Source organism: Adiantum capillus-veneris, chromosome 27, assembly GCF_014529385.1.
Source record: "Adiantum capillus-veneris isolate H3 chromosome 27, ASM1452938v2, whole genome shotgun sequence".
In the NCBI taxonomy this organism is placed as follows: domain Eukaryota; kingdom Viridiplantae; phylum Streptophyta; class Polypodiopsida; order Polypodiales; family Pteridaceae; genus Adiantum; species Adiantum capillus-veneris.
This window is the reverse complement of record NC_140957.1, coordinates 76,980,583-76,987,914: the sequence shown is the minus strand read 5'-3', so window position 1 is coordinate 76,987,914 and position 7,332 is coordinate 76,980,583. Positions and strand designations below refer to the sequence as shown.

Below are 7,332 nucleotides of genomic sequence, written 5' to 3'. Positions count from 1 at the left end.
GAGCATCAAATAGGACTCACTAGTACATAGCCTATGGCAAGGTCACGAAAAGGGTGCTCCAGCTACCTGTATCACCGAAAGGATCTCCACATTTGAGAATCCCCCAGCTCAATAAAACCTCACGCTATCGACCCTCACACGAAGGCTAATGAAAATCGCGTATAGTCAAGTCTCAGAAATGACTATCTTCCATACCAAGTCTCAGAAATGGCTGGGACTGCCAAATAAAACCATATATGGCTCCACAAAGGCGTACCATGGTAGTTTCCACAAGTAACGTACAATCCAACAAAAAATGCGCTCAAACAGGCGCCAAGTGATACATACCCACAACAATTGCAAGTGACACCAATGCTAGTATATCACTGTACTCCAGCTACCTGTACCTATACAATCACAAATTGGAGCAGAAGCTTCGCTCATAGGAGAAACTTACACAACCAAAATAGCAGAAAAAGAGTGAGTAATTTGGCAAAATGGACAGCGCCATCGCGTCCGGAACGGCCCAAAACCCTAGTCTACAATTTCAAAGTGCTCAAATCCGACATCGGATGAGCAGTTTACGACCAAAACAGGCTCCAAAAACCCAAAAACACACCTGCGGTTGTTCCTCCTCTCTTCTCCACATTTTTTCTGGTCTTCTCTCAGTTTTTTCAGTTCCCACACTTAGCTTTATTAGTTGGGTACCCTTGGCCTTTTAGATGACCTCAAACGGACGCCGAACATGCCAAAAACTGACCTCGCAGTGCATAGTTGTCACCTTTTTGCATCATCCGCACACCTGGCACTCATTTCTTTTCAATAATGCGTCTCGTAACCATGTGAAGTGGACCCAAAAAGTGGTCCTAATGATGACCTTTCTGCATAACTCTCACAAAAAAACACCCACGTCGTGTCCATACTTCTCCGCGTGCAAGTATTGACCCCGCTCGACCTCGTGACGCCACTCGATGCCATCTGACGCACCTGCTTACCTCATGTCGTCGGCCTGCGGATAGCTTCCTTGAGAATTTTTACGCGCTACCAACTCCTCCTTATTGTAGAAGAAACACAGTGGTACTGGTAATAGTGAAAATCGATGCACTATGTACACCCTGTGCTACCTGTACACATGTGGGCCCCACGTAACCACCTGGCTCTGAAAAATGGGAAATTCTTTATTTGATGCACCATGCATGTATATGTACATATGCGCAATCCCTTGCTCCAAAAAACTCCTGACAGCGTGTACCACCTGGCAATTGCATCCTCACTTTCAAAAACAAAGAATAACGGACAAGGCTGCTATGCCAATCCTACTGCCTCAAGGGGACAAAGCTTTGGATCGCCAAGCAATTGACATGAAACCAACTCAAGCATAAAGCAAGCTGAGCTCAAGAAGATGCATGAAGCTCATAAAAGAGGTAAATGGGCAGTCTATCGTGGTGGTAAAGCCATCATTCAGGAGTTTCAAACTCCCAAGCAAACTCCCCCCTTTACCTGACCCCCCTTAGGTTTTGATCTTCTATCTTTTCCCCTTGATGGACCCTCAGTCCCTAACTGATGTGTGTTTTGTTTTGGTCCCATGGGTCATATCTGACCTCCATGGACGATAATTCTCTCTCTCTCTCTCTCTCTCTCTCTCTCTCTCTCTCTCTCTCTCTCTCTCTCTCTCTCTCTCTCTACCTTTTAATCTTTTCTCTATCCGCTCTCTCTTTACTTATATAAATTTTTCTTCCCTCTCTCTCTCTATCTCTCTTTCAATGTGTTTATCCAAAATATTTTTAATCTTTCATTTTTAATTAATTAGTTTTTAAATTAACGTATATCTCTCTCTTTTTCTCGTTGCTTATATAACATTTTCTTCTTTCTTTCTCTATCTCTCTTCAATGTGTTTATCCAGAATCTTTTTAAGATTTTATTTTGATTAATTAATCTATAAATTAACTTATATTTTTTATTAATTATTTGGCTTTTATTTTTATTTTATGAACAATTGAACAAATATTTTTTTTTTAATATACAATAACTAATCTACAACTAAAACAAATATAATTTATTTTTTCACACATAAACCAGCATGCAATCAAGAAAACTAAAATAGCTTTTAATGAACTAAAGTATTTTATTTAAAATTGATTCAATTAACCTTTTAATATTGATCTAATTAAAATACTTACGTACAAAAAATAAATAAAAATACATTAAAAGGCATTAAAATATTGTGTGTATGAATATGCATTGTTACTGTGTCTGCAATGTGGACTCACATGCACTTTCCACAATCTTGAGCTCTTTGTCCCGCGTGAGAAATGCACACCAAATCTGAAACCCCCCAAAAAAGCATCAATAGTTTACTCATACATACATACAAATCAATGAATTAGAACAAGCCCAAAATATACTCACATACTAACACAATAATGCCACAAAATGTGTGTGTGTGTGTGTGTAATAGAGAGAGAGAGAGAGAGAGAGAGAGAGAGAGAGAGAGAGAGAGAGAGAGAGAGAGAGAGAAGATATGGACGAGTGCAGATCTGGGCAGAAGAAGAAGAGCAAGGCACGAGAAAAAATCGAGCAGAAAAGGGAAAGATCTGCTCGACGCTTAATTTTTGGGAAGGCATCGATATTTATGCTAGAATAACCATAAGTATCTGCGTTGAAACACCCATCGGTATCTCCATTGGTATAGTGTCAAAAATTCCTTTCTTTTTCAAAAAAAAAACTCCTCTTTTGGATTCACTCTTCGTCAAACATACCGACGCTATGATGTGACTTTTCGATAATCAAAGCATCCGTTTTTGGGCGACCTCTTGTAGTGGTCACCTGTATAATCCCATGAATGATTGACATGGTTTTTGTGAGTGTGTTTTTCTTGGAGGAAGTATTCAAGACATCGATGGGACTCTTTTAGTTTTCTATGCATGGTGAAGGATGTGCATATGTCTTTTTTGGCAAACCCTTCCTCCTTCCCTCTTCTATCGTTCTCTTCCTTTTTGTCCCCATGTCTTCTCCACCTCCACAGGGGCACTAGTGCTCACGTATACACCACCGTGACCTACACACGTGCATTGCTACCCAAGTGGGCATACTACATGGGCTCCACATTGCTAGCAATCAGGCTAACATATGCCACCAAATGTCTATTTGTGTTGCTTATCTTTGTAATTACCTGATCATATATAAAGTCGAATTGCATATTTTTCTAGTGTCCACATTTTTAATTATCACTTTTACAATTGTATCATATTTTTATAAGTGCCTCATTATATACAAAGTCAGATTGCTTATTTTTTTAGTGTTCACAAGTTTACTTATCACGTTTACAATTATGTATGTAAGCTTTTAATGAGTAGATCGGGGCCAAGGGCTGGTAGTTTATAATTATTTTTCCTTATTTATTGTAGTGCTAGCAAGAACCTTAGAGCAAATTATCAATCCAAAGGATGTAGTTGATCAAACTTATAGTGCATAGATGCTATGAGAGAGTGTCAAAAGCTCTCAAAAAACCCACTACAACTTTGAAATTTGGGAGGGTTAAGTGCCCACTTTTTAAAATACATACTTTGTATGCTTTTTAGCCAATTAGAACATGTAGGCTAAGTTTGGCTGAAAAAGATGAGCGGAGACTATTAAAAGAAGCCAAAATATCAAGAAAGAAGAGGAAAAGGCATGCTACATGGAGAGGACTCTATGCATCAGAGAAGCAAGTTGCTACACATGCAAGACAACCCTTCACAAAAACGACGACACATTGAGCTCTCTGATTTTGCATCTTGTCAGATCATAGTGCACTCTTTAAATTTGATTGTAGGAATGTGGTTTGTACTATAGCAAGCATCAAGAAGAAGAAGCAATCAGAAAAACATTAAGTGCGTGAGAATGGTTTTTGATTGATAAGCATGGCATGGTGTCATTTCAAAACTTTATGTACCAAGAATGTACCATAATAGGGTTAGAAGATTATTAAGAAAGTATAATGGTAGCAAGTTTTCTTCTCTTCATCATGGCTCTTACCCGAGAAGCACAAGATGGAAGGAAAATTGCTTTCTTAAACCATCGTAGGAACAAACTTAAGAGAACTCAAAGATCTATAGCACGAGTCTTGAACTCAAGGGAACAATGGTAAGAGCATTGGAAACCACTCGTGAGCCAAAGGATGTGTCAACACAGGATCCCATTAAAGATTAATGCAAGACCCCGGTCAAGAAGTAACGAACTTGAATGAACCCCAATTATGCAATCAAAGTGAAAGAACAAATTGAGTATATAGTGAAATCACCCAAAACAATTCTCATGAACTTTTGAAGATAATCCTTAAAGATTTGCATCATTGCTATATATATATGTATATGTATATATGTATATGTATATGTATATGTATATATGTATATGTATATGTATATATATATATATATATATATATATATATATACATATACGTATACATATACATATACATATACATATATACATATACATATAGATATATATGTATGTACCTGGAACACCTCTATTTTATAAATTGTGTGTGTGGTTCGCATAACTTCTGTGCGGAGGACGGGTCACACACTTGTTCTTTTAATGTTCCTAGAAAGGCTTTGTACATGAACATCTCTACACATAAATCGGCTCTGAAGTTGATATACATGAGGCATGCAAACCTTAAAGAAGATTCAATTTTCCATTGTCGATATGCCATAACACGTCAATCCTATATTTTCAACATGTCAAGCTTAGAGTTAGGTTCGGACCCACTATGCATCAATTCTTTAGTGGTATTTGAGAACATTTTAGAGAAAGCAAGTGAGCATTTGATCCCCTTTTTTCCCTTAGTTTTAGGTATACTAAAAATACAAAGGAAATTTTGTGGATTAATTTATTGCCTTTAAATTGATATGATAGCCTTCCTCAGCCTTTTTTAATAAGGAGACGCTCCTTGTTAACATAGGAAGTTTCTGTTCAAAAGTGCTAATGTTGTCTAGCAGGAAGAGAAATTGATAATAATACTAATTTTCAAAATTGTGGGACACATTATTACCAAGAATACTACTAATACTTTTAGCCATAGAAAGACCCAGCTCTTAATTTGGTTCCATAACAAAGACGAAGATCACATAAAACATTGGGCAAGAAGACGTGAATTTGGCTCAATTGTGTGCTCCAAACAGTTAGTGAGGAGACATGTGTTCCCATTTCAAAGATGGAAACAATAAGGTACAACTGCAATCATTATAATTAATTGTTGCTTTTTGCATCACATGGATCCAAAGACTGCCTTCTCGCATAAGGTTTTGCACTTTTTTCAAACTAAATTTAAGCTATGTTTATGGGTTGTTTGTGATTTGTGGACATGTTGTCAAAGTATAGTAGGAAGCTATGGTTATAAAACTATTTCAATGCCTGGAGATTAAATTAGCAAGGCTGGTGCGTATGTAGATTATGTGTTTAAGAAAGCCACCATGTTTATCCAATGGGGCTAGCTTAGTTGGAAGAGGGTTGGACTTGCATCACCAACGGGTTCGATCCCCACTAAGCGCCCTTGGCGGTATCTTAAAGCAAAGGATGGCCCCAGGTGCCCAGCCTAATGCACGGCGTTGGTGGAGTAAAAAAATCTGACTTGTCAGCACTTAAAACAAAAAAAAGGAAACCCACCAAGTAAAGGAACAAGATAGTGGGAGCATCGTAACAAGGGTTGTCATCATACTATCGTGTAATAAAGTTTGGTATGGTTTGTTTATTGTGTACTACCATTCATATCGTATGATTCAAATTTGTAGGACGTGTCTTTCAAATAACTCCCAAGAACCATGTTGACCACATAGTCACAAGGAATGGCTATTTTTAGGTCTACGTTCCCTGTTCCAATCTCCCATTCCGAATCCGTGTTTCGTGTTTCAAACATGAGTATCCATAAAAGGGGATGATATTTCATGCATGTTGCCATTCCAATTTCCCATTCCGGGTAGCTATGCCATGTCATATTGTTGGGTATGTTGTGTCGTATGGTCATACGGTACAATTGTAGAGATATGGAAACTTCCATGATTGTTATGATCAACATACCACAATTGGAATGATGCTGTTGAGTTGCACTATGAAGAAAAAACAAAACTCTACTCTGTATTCTGCAATGTTGGAAAGTCTTCATGTAGAAAACTCTAGTTTGTATTTGAAGGTTTATGCAGTTTTGATTTCTGGTCTTGGTAGGTTACCTCTTGATCCCAAAATTAGAGGTAAACTTCATTATGTGCATGTTTTATGCAATGTATGTAGTATTGGAGGTATAGGGATACATAGATGCTAATTTGGATGGTGATAATACGGACAAGAAGTCTATGAGGTGATTCCTTATCATCATTGGGAGTGCATAGTCGTTTGGTTGGGTAGAGAGGCAGAGTAGTGAGGAATTGTTGTGATGGCATGTCCGGTAGCTTGCCTTCACAAGCTTCTAGTAACTAGAACTTAGATTCTTCCATAGTCGCATCAACTTGCAACAAGAGAGCTGTCCATGCAGACAAGGGAGGAGTATCGGAATTCTGGTGAGACATCAACAAATGTGCATCCTCATAACGCTCTCCGGCAATAGCGCCCTCGTGAAACAAAGCCACGTCAATAAAAGGAAGGAATTGCGATCAGTTTTAACAGCACAACATACCTTGCGGAAATCTATTTATGTTGCATTGACTCCATATGTGCCAAACTTTGTGGCAAGCTGGGCTTTATGTCTTATGCCCTTGAGACATGCGCACACAGACAAATGTTTGTAGAATACAAACAAATGCATACAAACACTGGCTCAGTCAGAATACAACATGCCACCTTAAATCATGAGAAAACAATACAGAATGAGTACCTTGCCGAGGAGGAGCTCGTTGGTGAAGGGGCCATAGACATCAGAGGTGTCGAGGAAGGTGATGCCGGAGTGGACGGCGTGGTGAATGAGCGCGATCATGTCGGCGTCAGGCTTGGGGAGACCATATAAGAAGGAGGACATGCCCATACATTCCAGGCCTTGAGCGGAAACGTGGAGGCCCTAGGACCCCAAAGGAACCGACTTAACAGCAGGTGGAGCCATGTAAAATGCGGCAGGTGAAGAAATTCTGTAGATAGCAGGCTGGCCGTGTGTAGTGATGAGAGGAGAGCTTTTACAGCACACGCACGCTTCGATAGGCTTTATAAAGGACGGGGGCAAGGGGTAGAGTCGTGTCGTGGGCCGTGACATCACAGTAGCTCCTCTCCAAAAAATTCAAGCAGGACTCCGTTACGTCTATTATATGTTGCCACGATTTCAAATAATTTGGAATCTTGGGAGATGCTTTCATTTTCTTCACTTTAGAAGGGAAGGTGAAA

General features: G+C 39.0%; 1 long non-coding RNA gene across 1 annotated transcript; it reads right to left on the bottom strand.

Moving 5' to 3' along the window:
* Nucleotides 1–6,202: 6,202 nt before the first annotated feature.
* On the bottom strand, nucleotides 6,203–7,096 carry LOC147422225 (uncharacterized). Its single transcript, XR_015186859.1, has 3 exons — nucleotides 6,836–7,096; nucleotides 6,638–6,715; nucleotides 6,203–6,484 (listed from the first exon to the last, which is right to left on the bottom strand). It is a non-coding gene; the product is annotated as an uncharacterized LOC147422225 (long non-coding RNA).
* Nucleotides 7,097–7,332: the final 236 nt, after the last annotated feature.